This window comes from Empidonax traillii, unplaced genomic scaffold (genome assembly GCF_003031625.1).
Source record: "Empidonax traillii isolate 1590-97213 ecotype Southwest subspecies unplaced genomic scaffold, ASM303162v1 scaffold537:size946161, whole genome shotgun sequence".
Taxonomy (NCBI): domain Eukaryota; kingdom Metazoa; phylum Chordata; class Aves; order Passeriformes; family Tyrannidae; genus Empidonax; species Empidonax traillii.
The window spans coordinates 467346-490282 of record NW_020955730.1 but is presented as its reverse complement, the minus strand read 5'-3'; the positions used below and the strand labels follow the sequence as shown (position 1 = coordinate 490282).

At 45.8% G+C, this 22937-nt stretch overlaps 1 long non-coding RNA gene across 1 annotated transcript; it reads left to right on the top strand.

Moving 5' to 3' along the window:
* The first annotated feature begins 3051 nt into the window (after window positions 1-3051).
* On the top strand, window positions 3052-21599 carry LOC114064371. The gene is made up of 6 exons (XR_003572744.1): window positions 3052-3111; window positions 3224-3297; window positions 5080-5228; window positions 7837-7900; window positions 14389-14537; window positions 21504-21599. It is a non-coding gene; the product is annotated as an uncharacterized LOC114064371 (long non-coding RNA).
* Window positions 21600-22937: the final 1338 nt, after the last annotated feature.

Here is a 22937-nt window from a genome sequence, read left to right as displayed (position 1 = left end):
AAAAAAAACCAAAAAAACACAGGAGGAAACAAATGCCTTGAAAGCAGTCCTCCGGTAAGGACATCCTGAATCTCCAGACCTAAAGGAACAGAGTTCCTTACTGGCTGACATGCATTTCCCAGGCCTAAATTTCTGTTGGGAGTTTTTTTGTTTGTTTTGTTTCATTTTGTTTTGTTTTTTTTTTTTTTTTTCATTGGCGTCCCTCCTAGCAATTGTCATGCTGCTATTTGTACTTCTCAGCCTAGAGGAACTCTCTGGCTAGGCTTTATCTTAGTGGTCTGTCTTCCTACGGTCACCAAAACAGTTCATTAATTTTGTTCTTTTGACAAAATTAATTACTGTTAGGTTATCTAGGTGTTTGACTCAGACATTGTATTTCACTAATAAGCATAATTTTGAAGAGATTATGTTTAAAAAGAATTGTTATCTAATGCTTACTGGCAGGTTTTGAATCTTGTATCCCTGTTGAGATTGATTTCCTGTACATGCCTAATTGCCGATGACACAGTAAGATATAAGCTAAAAGATACCTTACAATGGGAAAAAGGAGAAAAAAAAAGCTTTAAGCCATGTTCCCTTTGGCTTAAACACAAGGAGGCTTCATTTCATTTAATTTAGTAAAGTCACCCTGGAAGGATCCTCCTCCAAGAACTTGTAGCAATATAAGGAATGTGTACAAAACAAGTCCAGACATCAAACAGGGCAACTCCCAAAATGTCTCTGCATTTGTAAACATGCTTCACATCTTCTCAGTTTTGCAGTAAGCATGAAACATAAAACTTGGGATATCTGTCATTAATTTGAATGGATGCTAATTTGGTCTGCGGCTCGATGAGATGGAGGCTGCAGCTGTAGCTGGCTTGAGAAAGTGTTTCAAGACAAAAAAAAAGACACTCTGAAAAATTAAAGATGTTTTTATTAAAAAAAAAAAAAAGGAATCAGTTGCCTGATCTGAATTGTAGTGCACTCCTGTGAATAACTGATGGAGCAACTGCCTAAACACTGCCATCACTGTTAGCCTTTTCCTGGGATCAAACAACAATCTTGGATCCAAAGAATTTTCACTGATGATTGGAAAAAAGGTTCTCTATCACTGAGATATGTGTCCTTTATTCCAGAGTATGTGTGAAAATGTCTAGGGAGCCTTTATTGGAATGTATACTGAAGATTTGTATAACCACCACAACCACGGACTGGCCTGCTTGAGCTGCTGTACTTTTCCAAATGCCTGGTAGAAAATCTTGCAGTGAGAATGGGTGCTTAGTAGTTTAAATGGATGTAGAGTGGCATGGCTTATCCCTAACTTAGAAATTTTTATGTAAGTGTAAGCAAATATATAAATAAACTTATATACTAAAATTTATTATAGAAATATATTTTAATTAGTTAGTAAACTGAAGTTTTATACCAACATAGGCACCTGCACAACAGGGGTAGTACTCTTGGAGACTACATAAAAGACATATATGTGATACATAATTACATATGCATGACTATATTTGATACATAATTATAGCATGTGAAGGGCCTATGGAAAGCAGGTTTGAGACCTGTGTGCTGTAAAGTAAATGGCACAAGATGACCTCCATTGATGGCCATGCACTAAATTGTTCTAAATATTAGTGTACTATTGCAGACACTATACTTCTAGTTAATACGTCTTTTGGACGTGGCTGATGGAAGAAGTTTTTGCCCATAGTTGTGCACCACTGTTACTCCTTTGCAAGTTACATCTGTAAGATTTTACTTGCAGAGCTGCTGATCTGATTTGTTTCTTACAGTTCTGTAAAAATACCTACCTGTACATCTGACTATGAAGAAAGGTGTCTGTGCATAGCCTGAGGCTTTTGGCTTGAGGCAAACCATACTGAGTACAACAAGAATGAGCTGACCAAGACTGATCTGGACTTTCAAAAGTTTGGAGATCTGCAATTAAGAGAACAAGGTCTTACAGTTTTACAAGCTTCTACTCTACTTGAATGCATAAATACAAGCACCACTAATCATCTAATCGTTGGACTGCTTTCACACACTGGTTAGTGCAACTATTTTCTCTCTCCCCTCAAGCCAGTTTCTAGTCAGATATGCCAGCTAGGCACACTTGTTTCCATGCGAAATGGCCTTTCTGTGGAAAGAATTTATATGATTTTTGATACAGAGACAGTAAATCTGTCACTAGTTAAACATGGAAAGCACAGTTTCAGGAGTTCTGCAACCTCCTGGAAAACCCTGGGATTCCTAATGTAGATATCAAATACCGTGTACTGAGAACTCTGGGTGGGTGTTGGTGAAACAGAAAGGGGGAAAGTAAGGCACATCCTAACACATAAGGTGAGGTCTGCTTCTTAAGGGTGCAAAACCAACCTGACCTTTTGTCTTTGGCAAAGCTTCACCTTGTACGTGTTCTGTGGCTTCTGTCACTTGGCTGCATCGCAACCTTACCTCTAGCATGGCTACATTTCAGCATTGTGGTGTGTGCAAGTGTCATGGATTATTGTTTACATGACAGCAGTACCTAGAGGCTTAAGAGAGGGCTGTAGCCCATTGTGTTCAGCACAGAGCCAATACACTGTCAGTCTCACTCTGAAGATCTCATTTTCTAAGAGGACCAGCAAAAAAGCAGGAAAGGAAAGAGAAACAGCAGAAAAAATCATCCAGGGCTGCACAGCGTGGAAACAAGGCAGCAGAGGTTCCTGCTAATGGGTGGTGGCTCTTTTCGTGTCTTCCCAGCAACAAGTGTTGTGTCACAGAGTTCTGCAGAAGGTAACTTCTGGGTCATGTCTAGGCACAGAGCTTTTTGCAGGGCAACTCTGGTAGCTTTTCGTGCTGTGACAATCTAAGAGTATTTCTCATCCCGTGTGACTGCCAGAGTGACTGTCCTAATGCCTTAATGAAAAACAGGTACGTGTGCCCATGCAGTGGTTTGTATAGGGCAAAGTTCAGCCTTTGAGTTTCAAACTGCCTGTACACAGATCATTGCTGGAGCTGGGTCTCAAGTACCTGGACCCCTAACGCCCACTAACCTCCATCTTACGCTTCAGGATAGAAGGTGCTGTGCAAAGGATACATCATATTGTTAAGTTGCTTTCCCAAGGGAGATTTGGGTAAGAGGTTAGTTTTGTTCTTTGCTTTTTATCTAATTCACAAAAACTGTCTGATGTTCTCCAGAGTACAACAGATTATCGATGCTGATAATGCTTCCTTCTATTCATCCCCATAATAGGACTGAGAGAACAGTGACTGGTCACCCTTCTGCAATGTCACAATCCCTTCTGGACCTTTTGAGTGACTAAGCTGGTAGGAAATGACTACAGAGTGCTAATGAGATTAGCACTTCTTGATCTTCATAGTGTAAAAAAACCCAGGACTAACTCATTCTTCAAGCTCCTCAGTGACTAATAGGTGTTTTATCATCCTTTCAATTAGAAAGCATTTATCAGCAATCTTTGCTAGCTCACTGCATGAATTGACCTGTCATTCACTATCTCAGGCCTTGGAACTGGTAATTAAGTTTAGCAATCTGCCTTAGCAGCTCTGATTGAGATATGTGGTATGTTTCCATGTGAGTAGGCAGACACTTTGGGTTTTCCTTCCCAAAAGGGAAGAAATTTGAGAAAAGTGAATGAAGGGTCCCAGCAGATGCCCTGTGTCAGGTACCTGCAACCCTCAAGGCCTCATAAGCAGAGTGTGGTGAGTGGCACAGAGCAGATCCAGCATGGCTGAGGGTGAGCTGCAGAGGGATGTCAGTGGGGCCAACCTGACCACCTGTGGCCTCGGGAAAGAAGTTTTACCTCGAGTTGGTATAAGCTGGGACCAATAAGCTGTGCTGCCCAGCTGAGTAATTACTTTGTCCCTAAACTTTCCAAATGGCATGCTTTTGGGGCTGTAAAGAAGATGTACGCTTCATTCCCAGTGTTCAGGTATGTCTGCCTTGGAGCTTAAGCACAGATACAGAACTCTAAAGTCTGGGTACCTCTTTGTGTTGAGCAAGGGGTAAAGTAAGGCAATTGCAGTGAAGCATATTATGCGTGATGAAATCCGGAGATCAAGTACACTGACAAAGGTCCTACGTCTTCTCTGGTACAGTTCTCCTCAGTACCAGCAGAGGACATGTACTAGTAAGTAAGTAAGTAAGTAAGTAAGTAAGTAATGGCCAGTCTTCGCGAATGAAGATCCGGGGAAGGTCTTTACACCTTCCAGCCTGCGCATTGGATTTTTTAGGTGAGACACAGTGTGCGCGGAACTGAGACCACCCTTTAATGCTAAGGTTCATCTGCCGGGGCCAAGAGAGCTTGGACGGTGGCAGCGAGGTCCTCAGGACGTAGCCTTGCAGGGCTAACGAGCAACATCTGCCCGGGGAGTGGCCCCGACTGGGAATCGAACCCGGGCCTCGGCAGTGACAGCACCGCGTCCTTAACCTCTAGACCACCAGGGGCTCCCTTAGAGGACATGTACTATTGACAATGTAAACCACAGCAACAAAAAAAGTAAGCCAGTCTCCTGCTGAAGGAAGTTTTTTAAGGAGGTAGACCCTGTGGAAAAGTGACTGAACTGCACTGATATCGTATGCTACTGTGCTTACATGAGGGTAATGCTAGCAATGTCACAGGTACTGCCAGCATCATGGCTGCATGCCTGTTGTTATCTCTTGGCCTGTCCAAGCATCACTTGCTTTTTAAGACGAGAGGAAATTTGCAGGTTGCTTACACTGAGCCCATACTTCTAGCAAAGGGGCATTCTCCCCTCCTTATCTAAATTTTTGGTTGACATTAGTTGATAGAGCTGCTTTTCAGTAGCTCGCTCATTCTTTTTTTAAGCAGACTTTACTCTGAAAAAGCAGAAATCTTAAAAAAATCACACCTAACACTCTTCACAATTGCCAAGGGGTACAGAAATGCCAGTGCCCCAGTACTCACTCCAAAATCAGGTTCAAGTTACCTGGTTTGGGGTTTTGGAGGAAACACACAATTTGTGGATTTCACTGAACCTCACAGAAGATTTGGATTTGAATTTGTCTGGAGCTTCCCTGAAATATTTCTTACCATTTCTGAAAATATTCCTTACTCTGTTCTACCATAGGAAACATCCTAAGGGGATTTTTCTGCTTCTTCTTTTTCCCATCCTTTCACTACATCAGGCTTGTCTCCCTGCTGTCTTAAGGAGACCACCTACAATTTAAGGAAATAAAGACCTCTGTGAAAAAACACAGGCAAACCTGATATTTAATGGTCAGTTCCCCACAATATTTATCTAGTTGTCTGAGCTGGTCTAACCACAGAGCATGGAAGAAAAAAAAATCATTATCGTGTAGTGGCTGGGAGGGTAACCTCTGTTAAAAAACCTAGCGGTATAGAAGTGATGGGAAAAATGCCAAGTAGAGGAAAGGAAATGGACTCTGATATTTATGAGGTATACTAAATAATAGCACTAGGAGGTAGTAGTTGGTGAGGGTAAAGCAGCAGACATCTTTAATTTTGGAGCAGAGGGACAGGGCACTGCCTACTATAATTTATTTAAGAAGTTTCTCTGTGTTTGTAAGGGGGAAAAGTGGTCCTGAATATGAAAAAAAAAAAAACAACCAGAAAAAAAATGGAGCTTGGACAACAAAATACACTTTCTTCCCTGAAACCACCCAGATGTTCCTTACAGCATTCTACTCCCTGACGATCGTGTGCCTTAACTTTAGACCTGAAAAAAAGAAAAGGAAAGAAACCCTTACAATTTGGAGCAAAGGCCACCTTTCCTCATTGAGGCACTAAGCAGAGACATAAATTACAAGGTATCTGTTTCAGGTCCCTTTCAGTATAGGGCTCCTATAAGAGCTCCAGAGTAAGATAATCCTCTGGAGATCAGAGGCGGCACGTTATTAGCAGCAGCTCATAGGTTACATTTAGTGGTGTCTGGGGTACCTTTATGCTGAAGTGTTAGTGTCACCTAGAGAGCACATAATCATTCTCTTGAGTCTAATTATATATTCATTTCACAGGCAACAGAATATTCATATGTATTTAATTAGTCAAAGGATTGTGCTTTAAACCCACAAAAGCAAGGCAGTAAGGAATAAGGATGAAAAGTCAAATAGCCCTTAAATTAGTCTTTTATCTACTCGCATCTCTGACTGCCTATAAACCCCCAAGCCCCCATGTGGGAGACACTGTGAAAATATTTAAATATAAAGCCATAGATGAATAAGCTATAAGCAGAGCAAACCCCTGAGTTTCTGTTATGCCCAATGACTACATGAATTCTTCCTGATTTACACCAGTTCATATGGAAATGGAAAAGTGTACAGTTTGTGTCTGCTCAGCCCCTCACCTGGATCACCTATAACATTTGTGGTGTGGGGAAAACACATTCTAATGTTTGTAAAAAAAGTTTGTTATCTGCTTTGGAAATGCCTTATTTACATTTCCCCATTACACAATATTAAGTAATCTTAATCTCAAGGATTTCCATTAAAATTAGGTTAATAGCTGAAATAGAGGGTTATATTTAATTATAAACTGTAAAGGCTTCACTCTTGAAAACAGGCTTATCTTTTTATCTTCTCATCTGAAGTACCTTATTGTTTTCTTTTTTTTGGTGTGGTAAGTTAACTGGATTTTGCAGGTGCCCTCTGAAATCTAAGGATGACATAACTGTTACATAAAGTTGCAGCAGGTAAGTTTTTACCATGGATTGTGTGGCTAAAGAATAGATCTGGCAACAGGGAGAATGAAGATATGATTTGTGCTTCTGCCAGCTCACTCACTGCCTAGCACTGGGCGAGCGCTTTCAGCTGAGATTTTCAGGAGTGGACACTCAGTCCCCAAGCCTGTTAGCATGGCGTTATTTCTGAACCCATTGCTGAGTATCAACAGTTCCAAAGGAGACCATCTCTGGACAGGCACTGGCCTCCAGTTGGGCATCTCCAGGCTTCCAGGAATGCTCAGTGCTCTGCTCATGCTCCAGGTCAGCCCAGCTTCATGCAACTTCAGTTCTGCTTATCCCCACTCAAGTAGTATAACGCCTTTGTCTCAGAGACACTTTGGCTGGAAAGGATCTCTGGAGGGACACCTTCAAAGTAGGGTCACATTCCATGTTAGAGCAGTTTTTTCCCTGTCTAGAAGAGGAACCTGCAGATACGGGTTTTCCCAAGGTATGGCTATGGTATGTGACTTAGTGCAAAGACAGTGCAAGACTGAAAGACAAAAACCCTATGAAGTGAGCTGAAAATCCAGCTCCTAGAATTAGAGGAGCTAAGGGGATTCGGCCCTGCCTTAACAGAGTTCAGACAATTAAAATAAGCCATTGCTATTGAGGAATAATCAGCCCAGTTGGGATGGATGATAACAAATGCCCCTCAGTGGGCTGTGACCGTGCAGATGCTGTAGCCACGTCCCATCTTTCAGAAGCTGCAGACTTTCCCCAGAGAAGGGTGTCAGAATAAATCTGCTCAGTATCCCCAAATGGAAAATTTATGAAGGTTTCATCCTGGAAAGATAGAACCTCAGTGAAGGCAGAGTAGAAAATAGCCACTTCATGCTAAGCCCTATCATACAACACAGTCATTGTTTTATTTCATCCATCTAGGCTGAGAGCATCATGCCATATGCAGAGCATGAACTGGGATACAGTGAATTTATTCTTTTAGAAGTTTTGAAAACCATAATGTCTGTGTATGCAGCATGTGGAATTTGTCATGCAAAGACCTCTGTTGTTTTAAACAACCTTTTAATGGCTTTGAAAGGGATCTCAAAAAATGCAAGAGATTGAGGGACTGGTTAAAGCTTTGTATGTGCAGCATGGGACCATGAGACACAGCTCCTGAACTGTGGTCATTTGCTCTTCCTACAGGCACTAACTGTGGGAAGCCAAGGTACCTCAGCGTTCTCCTCCCAGCACTGCAAATAAATCCTAGGTAAGTTTCTACATTGGCACTTTGGTGCAAATAAACATCCTTCTGTACTGACTCTTCATTAGAGGAGATCTGTTCAAGCCGAATTTTCTTCCTTCTTATCCCTCTGCAGCTCTTGTCTTTTGGAGGTGTAGCTGCGGGGCAGAGTTCTTGTCAGCTTGGACTGTTTGTTTGGGTTTTTTTTTCCCTGAGGGTGTAATGACCAGGCTGTGGAAAAGGCCTTCAGAGTGCTTGGAGCCATTGTGGCATGGCAAGTAGGAACACTGAGAAGGAAGTAGTGAGGCTGCAGCTACAATTGTAAGCACAACCTCTGGTCATAAATTTGATCAATTGGATGTTTTCTCCTCCTAAAACACCATCTGTTTGCTACTGTTTATATTCCATGCCAACTATTGCACATTCAGGCAAGTCTGTGCTACTGTGACACCTGTGGTCACAGCTCCTCCCCAAAGCCATCTCCACAGCTTGGGAGAAAGGTGACCCCTGTTTTCAAAGCACTTCAGCACTTCAGCCTCAATTAACAGAAAACTGCCTGTGGTTCTGGGTACACAACGTTTATGCCACTTATCTGTTCCCTAAAGATGGAGGTTTTGAAAACACTTTAAAATTTTTTTTTCTTTCAGCTGCTAATCTTAAAGTGTCAGGAGCTTTACTCATGGTGAAGTCGTACCAAGTTACCTTAAAGGGCTTTAAATGTTAGTTAGAGTGACATGAGATGCCTTCTGCATGTGGAGGATAGGAAATTTCTGCAGAGGGATTGGACAGGCTGGACTGATGAGCCAAGGCCAACAGCATGGGATTTAACAAGGCCAGGTGCTGGGCACTGCAGTTCGGTCACAACAACCCCAGGTAGCTCTACAGTCTGGGAGTAGAGTGGCTGGAGAGCAGCCCAGAAAAAAGGACATGAGGATGCTGGTTGACAGTGGCTGAACATGAACCAGCAGTGTGCCCAGGTGGACAAGAAGGCCAACGGTATCCTGGCCTGTATCAGCAATAGTGTGGCCAGCAGGACCAGGACAGAAAGACACTGAGGTGCTGGACTGTGTCCAGAGAAGGGCAATGAAGCTGGTGAAGGGTCTAGAGCTTAAGTCCTATGAGGAGCGGCTGAGGGAGCTGTGGTTGTTTAGCTGAGAAAAGGAGGCTCAGGGGAGACCTTATTGCTCTCTACAACTCCCTGAAAGGAGTCTGTAGCCAGGTGGAGGTTGGCCTCTTCTCCCAGGACACTAGTGATAGTACAAAAGGATGTAGCCTCAAACTCTGCCAGGGCAGGTTCAGAATGGACATTAGGAAGAATTTCTTCAAGGAAAGAGATGTTAAGCATTGGAACAGACTGCCCAGGGAGGTGGTGGAGTTCCTATCCCTGGTGGTGTGCTAGGAACAACTGGATGTGGCACTTAGTGCCATGGTCTGGCTGTCAAGGTGGTGATTTGTCAAAGGTTGGACTTGATGATCTCAGAGGTCCTTTCCAACCTAAATGATTCTATTGATTCTATTCATGTTAATAAAGCTGAAGTTCAAATGATGCATCTGTCTCATCAAGATAACAAAGTATTATCTCAATGAGAAAAAAAAATACAGTAAAATTAAAGAAAAAGGAAAGCCTGTGAACCAGGAAGACAGCATTAGAAGCAAAGTGTGACCTTGCAGCTTCCCATCATGTTCTTTCACTTCACTTTTCTGGCCAGTCATGAGAGCTCAAGCAGAAGGCAGCCGACTCTCTCCACCACCCATCACCCTTGAAGGGCTGGTGCTGTGCGTCCCACTGCAGGGGAGGTGTCCTTGACATGAGGTTTGCTCCCCAACAGGCACATGTGAGCGCTGGTGGACTCCAGGCAGTGGATCTGATACTGGATGGGCAAGGTGGATGACTCACAAAAGCTGGGATTGTCCCCTACTGGCAAACAGCATAGTGAGCTGTGATGCTTCCAGTCCTCTGCGGAGTGACATGAGCAGCACTTTGTCCCTTGGAGGGAGGATGAGGAGGAGTTATAAATCACAGCCAGGTTTTTACATGATAACCTGCAGGCCTTTACCTCTGCACAGTGTTTCACAACCAGCACAATGGGATGAGAGATGACTTTTGTCCTCATACTTGTTTTCCTACCCAGTCTGGCTCAGTCCTTCATGAATGTCAGTGAGCAGCAGGTTTCTTGGGTAACTGCTGCTCCATGACACAAAATAGAGAAAAAATAAATTGGGAAAGGTGGGCTGTTGTGTTTTGCCTTGCTCATCCTTAAGGCCTGTGTGCAGATCTGAAGCACCAAAGGTGAAATGGCCAACGCCATTGACTTCAGTTTTCTTCCTCTTAATTTTTATGTCCACCATTACTGGATGGGATGGGTCTAGCCTGTGGATGTCTGGATCCCACCACTCTTATGCAGGATGCTTTCCCAGTATTTTTGTTGGGGCGAGGACAAGGGATTCTATGGGAACCAGGTGCAGCTCAGCCTCTGGGAGTCATTATCACCTCTGGCATCATTGGTGTGCTAAGGCATGAGCAAGGAGGCTCTTGCAGTAGGAGCACTCACAGCTTGCAACTGCAAAAATCCCAAAGCAAAACAGTGGAAAACTGGCTGGATAAATGTGGAAAGCTCTTGGAAATAAACACCCCACAGAGGCAGAGCCAACCTTTTTGAAACTGGTTTAAAGTGATTGGTTACTTAGTCCTCCCCCATGTGGGTTAGCCTGGGGGGAAGGCTGGCATGCCCCACGAGGTGTGCAAGGGGGCACAGTCTGACCCTCTCCCAGCCGGGAGCCTCCCGAGGCTGTAATGTGGAGATGTGATGCCAGCTGGTTGTGTTGGAGGCCAAAAGCCTCCCTTCCCAGGGGCTGGAACAAAGTTGAGGGCATTGAGCAAGATGTGGGGCTGAGTCTGGTGTCCCCTGCCATCGCAAGGACATGGCAGGGTTATGGGAGATGTCGTTGTCCTGTGTCCATCTGCCTCGCAGCACTTTTAAAGTGCTAACATGTTTTATGACGCCGTGCGAGCGAAACAAAATAGTGGCTCCTGGCTCCTCGTAACTTGTGTAAATTCCAGATGTGACAATCCTTTTACTGGCAAATGGAGCTGTTTATCCCCGCGCTTTCCTCGTGTTGAATTAGCTCCCACTAGGAAGAGCTCGCTGAAAATATGCCTGCCTGGCTACTAAACGACTGCATAATTGTCCCTCTGCCCTTCCCAGAGCTGCACATAAAAAGTGCAATCCAAATTCCTGGGCAAACCATGCAGGGCCCTGGAGAGTGCTTCCCACCCCCCTTCAGGAATTGAACGTCATGCCTAAAGGATAATGTAGGATTAGGGCAAGGGGAAAACGAGTGGCTTAAACAGATCCCAACTGCAGCGAGGCTCAGCAAAATGTGTCCTTCCCAGGCCTAGTTCCCTCTCTCTCTCTCTCTTTTTTTTTTTTTTTTCTAAATAAAATTTGTTATTATTGCAAGGGGAAGGAGGAAAGGGCCTCCAGATTGTGAAACGGACAGAAGAGGAACAGCGTTAGTTCCCCGAAAGCCCCCAGCCCAGGCAACAGGGCTGCCCTGCCCGCTGCCACATGGCAGCATACATGGGAAACCCTTCCCTGCCTGTCCTCCCCCACCTCCTCCTCCTCTCTCGGAACACACAGGCACTAGTTATTAGGGATTAGGTGGAACAGATGCATGTAAGATGCTTACTGCCTTTTCCAGACACAAGGCCACTTTCCAATCAGCTCAGAGGAAACAGGGTAATTAGATGGAGTCGTGGTCAGGGAGCAGGGCGGAATTAGCCTGTTACTCAACCAGAGCCTGCAAGCCCACCTCTTTCCCCCCACACTCCCTCCTTTCCCCACCTCCCAGTTCCTCTGCCCACTCTGTCATTTGAAAACTTTTTATTTTTTTCTTTCCCTTTTCTGGGAGGCAGCTGATGCTGGCCGGCTGGATGCCAAGCAGGTCAGGCCTCTGCAGCTGAAACTGCCCGAGATTTTTAAGCGCAGCGATGAATCAGCTGTGTCCTTTAGAAAACGCATCCCCTCCCGGACACGCTGCTGGGATGTTGTGTCTCTCCACTGCCTCCCTGCGAGTGTGCTCAGAGCTGCTGGCTGATGACAGTGGGTGGGTTAATGACTTTGGGTTAACTCTGCCCCCTCCCCCTCATAAACCAGCTTTGTGTCCTGGTGAAGTTATTGCCCCTTAAGCTGATGATAGCAGTTGTAGATATCTTAGTGGAGGAGGAGTGCTGGGCTTTGAAGGGAATGATGCCTTGCTTGTCATTCGACTGCCATTAAAACCATATTAAAAAAGCTTTGACGTGAGTGCCCTGCAGGCAGAAATTCTGAGCGGGACAGGCTGGTTTTGACTGTGTCCATCCTTGCTCCCAAAAAAGCCTTGACTATTGGGATTGCTGACGTGCAACTGTTGCAGACTGGAGACTGCTTTTCCTAGGCTGCCTTGTGACTGATGGCTCTCTGGCAGAGCAGGAGATATTTCTTTTCCAACTTCTTTAAAAGTTCTTGGGTGTGCTTACACTTAAGTCCTTGTTCATTCCTGAGGAGATTTTGCTGGGTAAAGTCCTCCAAATGTGGAGAGCTGTCCCGTCACTGCTATGCCTAGGGCAGCTGTGACAAGGTAATGATTATCAGGCGTGGGGATGGTGATTAAGAAGCTGGCTATTGTATTTATTACCATCTCCTCCCACAAGCTCCTGCCTTGCTTGTTTGGCTTCTGAGGCCTGTCTGTACTGCTGTTTATTAGGAGAGCAATGCTCTTTTCCAAGATGTTTGGTTTTAAAACCATCAGAATGTCCCCAGGGTGTTTGAAAGGGGATGCACTGTGTCACGAAAGGCAGTATTCCCCGTGGAAGGATTTTTTCCAAGTGACAGGTCAGTGGGCAATAAACATGCAAATGAGGATCATCATTACAGATGTAAGTGAGCAGAGAAGAGCTGCCCCCTGTTTTGAGGCAAAGAAACCAGCTATGTCTGAACTTCCCCAAAAACAGGTGCTGCTCCTCATTGGTGATACCCCTTTCCACATCCTGTAGATAATTTTCTGAGATTGACATTAACATCTTCTCATAAGCATGCACAAGCACTGAATGTTGAAATCCACTTGAGAGCTGGATGGAAAATTTCTGACTATGGTTTGCTGTTCAGGAAATGCTGGTTCAGCAAGAGGAAAAAGATGTCAACTTCAACAGTAAAAAAAAGGATCAGAAAGAGGCAGGAAAAATATGATACCACTGAAGATATGCTCCGGGAAGCTTTTTGGAACAGTGAGGTTTATTTTTCAGTGCCCTGTTTTTATTGCTCATTGACATATGGGATGGACACAGCCAGAGCAGAGGCTGCACCATCTTTTACCTTATGGTTTTACTCAGTATATGGCAGGCAATAGCTTCTGCATACCCAGCACATCCTTCCCAGTACCTACCTGCAAAAATAGACATTGTAACGGTGCAGATGGAGGGGAGCGAACTCTTTCCGATGTCCCATCTTCCTTAAGAGAGAACAAAGTGCCTCTGTGGAGCACGAAACTCCCCATGATGGGATCTGTCTTGGAGCTGGATTATCTCCTTCACTGACACCCTGCACTCCTGTCTGTGTGGGTTAACTGATGACCTAGTAAAACCACTGGTTCCCCTTAGGTCTTGACATACTCCTCATTTACGTAGTTGCAGCTACTTAGGTTTGGTAATTCTAAAAATGGCACCCTTCCTGAGCATTCAAGTCAAAGGAGTACAAAATTAAATATGCTGGGCAGGAACAAGACATAGAAGAATAACCCTATGTTGCATAGGGAAGTGCGTGTAATTTCGGTTACTGCTCTGCTTTTTTTTTTTCTCTCTGCCAAGTACATGAGATTGCCAAGTAAACAGACAAAAATATATATGTCGAAGCAAAAAGCTAAGAAAAACATTATGCTAGTGCAGTTCTCAAAATAGCCAACCAAATAAATCCCCCCAAATACACAGCTTTGCTACCCAGGGTGGCTGTTTGGTTCAGGACCTCCCCAATTAACATTATAAACATTATGAAGTGCTATGCATGTTTTAGAGTAAATGGCTTAAATAGATTATTACTGTTGGATAGCAATTAAAATGATTGAGTAGTCTAATCTATGTCCTGGTGTAGTGCCAGATATCAGAGCTCTGATTTATGCATTTTTTCCCTCCTCCCCATGCTGTTTCTGAAATGGGACAGTGGGGGAAGCCTGGCAATGCATGGGACGGGATTTCTCTCAGCAGTATCAGGCCACTTTTTTCTTGAATTGCCCTCCATGAAGTGGGATGGTTAGAGGAGAAGGGACTTGGCACTTCGCATCCCTGCTGATGAATGGGGCCAGCCAGGCTTGCATTGGGCTGCAGGTGAATGCACTGGGCCAGATGCTCAGGCCAAACCCCATGGCTACTTGTTCATAGCAAGGAAAGGTAGAAGATTCCTAAGGGTTTTTTTTTTGATATTTTTGTTACAGTGAAGTTCCTGTCTCAGAAGTGATGCTTGTATTTTATTCTCCTTTTTCAGAACTGCCCCCTAATGCAGAGGATACAAGATGGGAGCATCATTTTATCATAACAAGGATGTGTCCTTTGCAACTGTGACTCTCCTTGGCTGCCATGTGGGATGCTGTGACCAGCCTGCTGTGTTTTCTGTCTTTCTCTGGGACAGCTGAAGTGAATATTGCAGTGCTGACAAGTGACAGATAGCTTCGTGATGGACAAACTGGCAGAACCAACATATTTTACAGAGGTTAATAAGAGTTTTGTAGCTGTTATTTATTACCAGGATGGGGACCGCCTACGTATGTGCCTATCTCTTGTTGCAGTAGTAACGCTTTTCTTGAAAACCGGCTCATCTGCTTTTCCCTAGGCATGCGTTTTCTTTTCTCCTCTTTAGAGTCTCTCCAGGCCGTGCTGCTCATTTGGCATTTCCCTGAACTGCAGGGAAAAGACTGAGTGTCTGGGAATGTGTGCACAAATCAGATGACACGAAACAGCCTGCAGTTTTTTTTCCTTGTTACTGGATCACTCAGGTGTTCTTGCTTTGATTCTCCCTCTTTGTTACCTGTCGGGGCATTTGTAGCTGAAAGCGTGTTGGGACAGGGGCAGTTTGACACAAGCATGTATAGCATAGAGGAGCAGTCTGACCTGCTTGCAGGCTCCACGCGCTGCTGCTCCAATGACAACGGTGATTTTTCATGCATGTTATTGAAAGAAGGAAGTAACTATTTGCAGTAAGCCACGTACTAATCAGGAGCTGGATTCTTGGGTACCTTTAGCCTGTTTGTTTTTTCCTCTGAGTGACTGGCTTCTAAGCAGGACACTTTGCAGCCCAGAGCCTATGCCAGCCCTGCAGGGTCTGGCATTTGTCAGTCACTCAGAAGATGGGAACTCAAGTGAGAGTTTTTCCCAGTTGCCAAACATTGTTCGTATTTAGGGAGGCTTTTTGTCCCAACCTCAGAGGAGCTGTCAGTATTCTGGCTGCTAGGCAATGCTCCTGCCAGCCCAGGGGCAAAAGAGGAGAGACAGGGTTGTCCAAGTCTCTGGCTAGATAACGCCTGGATTTCACCTCCAGCATGTGATTCAGCTGTTTAGCAGTTTGTGAATGCAAACACTGAAAACCATTGAAAACCAAAGGGGCATGGGAGAAGAGGAAGAGGCATTTTATTTTTCATCTCCCCTTCTCTGCCTGTTTTTGTCATGTTGCTGTTCTCCTCCTTCCCCGCTCCTCAGCTATTTGGCAGAATCGCTGCCATTGCAAATGTACGTGACTAATCTGTTACTTGAGGAACGGGAAGGCAGATTCACAGGCACGAATGACCCGGGCTATTGGGGAGCTGATGGGATCCTCTGCTGGGAGAAGTGTCGGTTGGTTTCTTTTTTTTTTTTTTTCCAGAGGTCTGCTCCCTTTGTTAAATGATGGGAGAGAGATACCCATCTGAGTGTTACATGTGATGGATAGGGTCTCTGTTAAAGAGGTGGCCATCCTCTTCCCAGCCCTAGAGGCAGATGTGCTGCACCGGGACTGCACGTCCCCCTTCCCCCCTCCAGACGATGGCATGGTGCCATTAGCCACAGCGTGCTCACTCGACTGCAGAGGCTCTGGAAGGTCTGAGTGTGAGAATAGGGCAGATCCTTACTCGTTCATCTCCTAACCAGCTCAGGCAGAGACTCGAGGCCGTGGGACTGGAATGCTCTAACCTGAATACAGCCAGGCACTGTCCCTTCAAGCCTGGTCCTTGCCTCTCTCCACTGCTTTGCCTTGCTCTGTTTCAGCTGTGCATCCTTAAGTGCTCCAGGGGCTCCAGGCCAGAGGGCTCTCTGCCCCGCTGAGCTGATCCTGAAGAGAAGGGGTGATGTGCCAGGAGGTCTGGGAGGCAAATGTCATTTCATCACTGCTCTCCTGGGAGAGGTAGAGGGATCCAGCATGGGAACAACGGGGGTGGGGGGGCAGGGGTTAATGAAGAGTAATGGGATAAATTAAAGCAGGGGAAATGTAGGCCAAGTATTGGGGGAAAACATATGTTTAAATCTTGGCAAGCCAAGAATTATTTGTTAAAAAAAAAAAAAAAGTGAATTCCAAAGAATGACTAAACTATTGGATACAGCTCCTAACTAGGTACCTAGAAAATGTGTTGAATCAGGCTGTTGTAGTGAATTACTAGCCCAGCTCTGGAAAATATACCCTAGGGAGCACCAGCTTTCCTGGTTTTCCACTGCTCATAATGCCAAAGTGAAATCTCCTGAGGCAAAGGGACATTAACTAACTTACAGTGCCATCTAGCCCCATCTAAGACATAAGACGTTTATGAGTGGTTGCTAATTTTGTTCCTGTAACCAGGAGGCTGAGTCACTTCAGCTCAAACCCACCTCCTGGGTCATGTGCTTGTGGATGTAAGTGTATCTTGGAGTACATCCGTACATGCACTGGGATGTATTTTTAAAAACCTGTCCAAGAGCCATAAATGTAAATGCCTGACTGGGAGCCATCCAAGCTGGACAAATCCTATGTGTTTTCATGGCCACTTGATGTGGGAAGGACAGCTCAGTATTGCTTAGGTCTGTCTGACACTTCCCAATGATAAGACCTTACTTTGATGGCTTAGGGATTTGCACTCTGCAGCTGTTTGAGCTGGGAGTGTTGGGTGCTGGGTGCTTGCTACAGGCTACTTGTAGGGAGTTCTCCTCAGAGCAGTGTTTGTACAGCTCCTGAGCAGTAGATGGACTGATGCACGGCTTTGCTCTTTCTGGGGGGGAAAAAAAAGGCAAATATGAAAGCAATAGTGCTGCTGCTACCATTCATTTTGAGAAACACGGTGGGTTTAGTGGTGGCAGAGCGTGGTGGCTCCAGCTCCTGCTGCCCACACTGTGCTGTGACTGCATTCCTGCATCTTTCACTGCGCCCACTGCAGACATAGACTCCTCTGAGAGATGGGGACTTGGGGTGAGCTCTGATGACCCATGAAAGGCCACAGCGTGGAGAAAGATGCCTTGGGATCCCTGGTGCAAGGGTTCAAGACCCCCAGAAGTCTGTGAGAGTCCTAAAATTGCAGTGTTAGCTCTTTGGGCATCTGCTTTCTGCCCACGTGTGCTCCAGAGGGATTCAGTGTGCGCTGCTGGGGCCCACGGGTTTGGTACAATATTTTGGTTTTAAATCTGCTAAACTGGTGTTAGCCTTTCTTTTCTGCTTTGCAGAAGACTAATGCAAGGAAGCTGGCCAGACTGCCAAAGGTAGCAAAGTAACCTTTCTTTGTGGAGGGAAACACCCATTATCCTAACTGGGCTTGGATTACCAGAGTGTTGTTTTGCACTTTCTCCTTTATGTTTCCTTTTTTTTTTTTTTCCCCCCCTCTCCTGTGCTTGCAGTAATGTCCGTAGCCAGACATATGCTCATGGCCTGGAATGAAGTGGACTGCAATTACATCCTAAGGGAGTCACTCCACGGGGGTTTTGTGAAGGCAGGACGCAGGCTCTGTTGCTGCTGCACATGTGCTTTTAGACCTCCAACTGCACTCACTCTGCCTTCAACTTTGTGGGAACGAGGAGCAGAAGGCTCAGAAATACAGCCAGTCTGGTGCACATCTGGAGGCAGTAATTGGAGGGAAAGTGTGCACCTTCTGTTTTCTATCAAATGAGGTGTTTTCTTGCATTAGCGATTTCAGCGCATCAGCACCAAAATTCTGCCTTTAAATGCACTTGCTCCCCCTTCCCCAGTGCTCTGTGCTGGTTCAAACCTTCTCCAAGCATAAAGGTGCTTGGAGCTGGGTTGCAGGGTCAGGTCTCTCTCCCACAAGGCTCCTTGTGCCTTACTTCCTTTATCTCCAAGAGCAGCAAGAAGCACATACTGTGGGTACGTAATCATTTAATCCAGGCTGGTGAAACCTGTTCTCCAGATGAACAACTGACAGATCGTTTGCTCTGTAGCTCTGCATATGAATGCAATGTTTGTTGGGGTGGTTGGATGCTGGTGCCAGCTTTCCACTCCTGTTTCCAGCAAAGCCAAAGAGCAGCCTGACCATGAATCTGCTTCCAGCTCCTTCCTCTGCTCCCTGCAAAATGCTTGCTGCAGCTACGTTATTCCCGGGGCTCTACCTCCGTGGCTGCTGGCTGCTGTGTGGACGTAGTAGCTAGCTGTGCAGATACCTCGCAGGTGAATGCAGCCCTTGGAGGAGCGCAGCGGGCTTGGGGCGCTCGGGATAGGAATGTGATTGCCTGGGGAGGCTGGTGATACCTGAAAGGGTGCAGCCAAAACTAACAAAGGTGTGTTCAGAGATAGATACAGTTTGATCTTTAGCCCTTGATACAAACCTTACCTCCTCTGGGGAGGCTGCTCTGCCAATCCCTGCTTGTAAGGGTGTAACAGCCTGGTGGATTGCCGGTGATAGGAGTTCCAGGAGTGGAGCGCAGTGGGGATGTGTCCTGCTGCCTCCCTCCTAACTGCTGTGAGCTAGCAGGGGCAGGAGAAAGGTGCATCCCCTGTTTTAGGCCTCTGGAGTCCTCAGGTCTGAATGTCAGATGTGAGGAGCTGGTGTGTGTGTTATCATAGAATCACAGAATTATTTGTGTTGGAAGGGACCTTAAAGATCATCTAGTTACAACCCCCCTGACGTGGGCAGGGTTTCTCAAAGCCCCGTTCAACCTGGCCTTTAACACTTCCAGAGATAGGGCATCCTCAGCTTGTCTGGGCAACCTGTTCCAGTGCCTCACCACCCTCACAGTGAAGAATTTCTTCCTAATATCTAATCTAAACTTACTCTAGTTTAAAGCCATTACCCCTTGTCCCATCACTACATGCCCTTGTCAAAAGAGCAGAGCCAGTGGTTGATTGCACGTTGTGCAAATGGATGCGCTCATGCAGGGTCTCTGAGTGCCAAGCACTGAAAGTCTGTCGTCTCCTAAGTGCTGAAGGTACCTCTGGTGGGCAGCCTACCCTGCTCTGCTGTGGGAGGCTGCTAGCCCTTGTTTGCAGCTTCTCTGGTTTCAGGTTCCAGATTTTGTATTGTGAGCAACAGCTGGTGGTGGCACACTACCAGAGAGAGCACTATGGTGAGCACTGGTGGCAGCCACTGCTCCGAGAAAAAACATTAGAAACTTACCAGGTGAATATGCAACGATTTCGCAGTCATATTCTTTATTTTTGGCTTAAGGAGCAAACGGAGGGCTTATGGCCAGCTTGTGCCCCTTGAATCTGCTTGCACTGCCTCTGAGGATGGAGAGCTGAAAGAAGCTTGCTTGCATTCAGATTGAACTCCAGACTTCTTTAAAATGCCTTTTTTAAGAAGAGCACGTGTTAAATATTTTTGGGGCCAGCACTGTGAGGTTGGCTCAGCCTCCAGAGACACTTTCCAAAGCTTGTTGTCCAGAATAGTGTGCTCTAAAAATGCACTGCATCCCCCTGCACTAGCTGGTCCGACCTACTGTGGCTGTACAACAGGGTTTTTCTTTCAGGTGGGAGGAAATCCATATTAAGATCTGTATTTGTTACACATTGCAAGAGCTGCTTCTTTTTCTTACTTGCTCCCTTTTATGCACCTCCAGTGCCTAGCTCTGTGCTAGATGAAAGCCTGTGGGGCATTCAGGCAGTGCAGGTCTGGGCCATGTATCACCCTGTCACCAGGGCCGAGCTGGGAGAGGCCAGTACATGTGCACAGCTCAGAGCAATGAGTGCTTGGGTGGGGGAAAAGGGAAGTTTGAAACTATCACTGGTATTTTATCTTCAGCTTAACATGGCTCAGGTTTGTCAGCAAGACACCATGGGCCTGGAATTTCAGGTCTGAGATGGAGCTGGGAAGAACATCCTAGAGCTCCTGGATTGCTATCTAGGGCTTTAGAGACAGATTCAGTCAAAGCTTCCTTCTTCCTGAAAAGAGACAGATGTCAGTGTGATGTTTGCATCTGTTATATGAAGTCCACTAAGACCTATTCAACCCCCTGCCTCTGTATCATTCTTTTTGGCAAGCATTAACTAATAATGAAGGCAGTAAGTCTTTCTTGAAGTTATTTTTCTTGCTGCTCCTGTATCCCACTCTGAAGCTCCCCATGGCAGATGCTACAGAGGTGAAAACCAGTGCTCCTGCAGAGACAGATTAGCAGCACACAAAATGATCTTTCTCTTCCTTGTGCATCTCAGAGCCCAGAAACTCTCCCATCTCCCCAGCCTTGCAGCCCAGCTGTCCCAAACCCCAGACAGCAGGGATGGATAACAGCTTGCTGCTCCCTGCATTGTAGCCCAGGCGATGGAAAGATAATGACAAGGATTTCTCGGTACAAGTATGAGCATGAATCCTCTGAAGAAATATTAACTCTAGTTGCAGTGGAAAAAAAAAAAAAAAAAGTTAAGTAAGTGCACACACATACACACACAACCTTGACTTCATGTAACACTGGAAGGTTTGGTTGTGTCTGACTTTTCTTCTCAGCTACTGATACTCAGACTCCTCCCAACATGCCTCCACCACTGGAGCAACAGCTGCCGTGCTGAGGTGCACTGCACAGCTGCCAGCTCTCCTCACTGCAGATCAAGCCTTGCACTGTGTAACTGGGGGATTTCCTTGAGGCCCTTGTGCCTCTCTGCCAGAGTGCATGGAAGGGGGAAGCTAAATAAGAAAAAACTTTCTAGCACTCATGATTGTGCAGGGCAACTTACAAATAGGAAATAAGTGTGACCTATGGTCCAATAATAATCTTTTTGCCCCTAGCATGGCTGTATGAACTGTTCAGATGATATGCAGGAGCAGGGGAAGAAAATGGAGCCCTGCTCAGCGCTGCAGGCCTTTTGCCCCTGCAAAAGAAAGACTGAAAAATTTTTTTGTCACTTTGGATGCTAACTCCTGATAGGGAGTGGCTTTAGCTATGAGGAAAGACATGGTTAGTGCTTCCTACTGCTGGTTGCTCCCTTTTGCTAAGGTTTACCTCAGTGGTGGCAGCCCAATGAAGGGTGTGATGGTCCATCACAGATTAGCTCCTAAGCCTTAGGATGTTTTGCTAAATGAGGTGCTAGACCAGTCTGTGGAAATCTTGTTCTTGAGTTATCATTTATTTTAAATGCTAGGCCCTGCCTGTAAAGATGAAGTGTTTTCTGGCCTCGCTTGTCAGCAATGCTGCCATTCTTTCCATTCTCTATCTTTATTGCTTCCACAGTGGATACAGAGACACGAGCTTTCAATACCTGCAAGTTTCCATCTGCTCTGTTGGCAGCGCTCTGCGTGAAAGGGACGATGAGAAGTTGGAGATGCTACAAATAAGCATCCAGACAGTAATCCTCGCTTCCCCAGTGAGGCAGTGTGTTTTGTGTGGTTAGGGCAGCAGGAACAGGGCTCATGAGTGACAGAGCAAAAAATCAGTGATTGCTATTTGGCAGGATGTACTTAAAACTTTGTCAAGCTAGGCAAGTATCTCCATTGTGGTCTCTGACTCACGATTCAAATATGCTGGGAACATTTGAGGGGGCTGGGTCAGTTCTTTAAGCAGTGGGAAAAACAAGGCTTTAGTGCACTACGGCTCTGTCCTCTACTGTTCTGCTTTGAGGAAACTGGTGTGGCTGGTGGTGGGGAGAGGGAGGTGTTGTGAAACCACACACGCACACACGCGCATGTGATTTTGATCCCTCCTTAAAGTGTTTCAGACTCATTTGACTGCTGTGGCTGAGCTGAACCGCTTCTGACTTGTCCTCCTTAAGGTGAATGGAGGACAAGGCTGTGCACTGTGGCTGGTGACAGCTCAGTCTCCGCCTCTGCTGCAGCAGCCTGCACCAGCCCCTTCCAGCTATTTGATACCACTCTGTGGACACAAGAGTGTCACAAACTGGCCAGTTAAACCAGGTTTGCAGCTCTGGTGTGTGGTCATTATGGTGGCAAAAAGCATCCGGGCTTCTGGTGAATCAGGCAATGAGGGTAGGAAGGCTTGCTGGCAGCTGGGCTCTCCCGCTTCCTTCCACTGCTGCAGATCAAGCCGTGCAACCTCCCAGGGGGGAGGGTGCTTTTATGCCTTTACCAAAGGTGCTTTCGGTTGATATGGTGAGTTCCTGCACATGGAGGGGAAGGCAGATATAGCCAGACATCCTCTCCCAGATCCTGCTGCGTGGGTGAGAGTGGCTGCTGGCAGTGGGGTTGCTCCTTCATGGTCCTCTGGCTGAAGGCAACAACCCGTTTGGGGATGCTTCCCAGAAAATACAATTGCAAAGTAGGCCCATGCTTTCAGTCCATGGTTTTGCACCTTCTGCTCCTGGGAGGGGCTGGAGTGAAAACCGGGATACAGTGCTGGAGAAGTATGGCCAAAAATGAGCAAAAAGGAGGTCCGGCTGCGCTCAGTTCAGAGCCCAGCTTCCTGTGTGTTCCTCTCTGCTACGATTCTGACCAGAAATTCCATTTTTGACCTGAAAAATCTTCCAGATGAAAATTAAATTATAAAAGTGATGTATTCCCACAAGAAACTTCAGTGTCAGCAAATAAGCATTTTTTTTTTAAAACAAAAAACTATTTTATTCACACACACACAATACTGGCTCCCACTGATACCATACTACAGCATTACCCTGGTAAAATCTCCATTATTTTGTTTAGTAAAAAATTATTA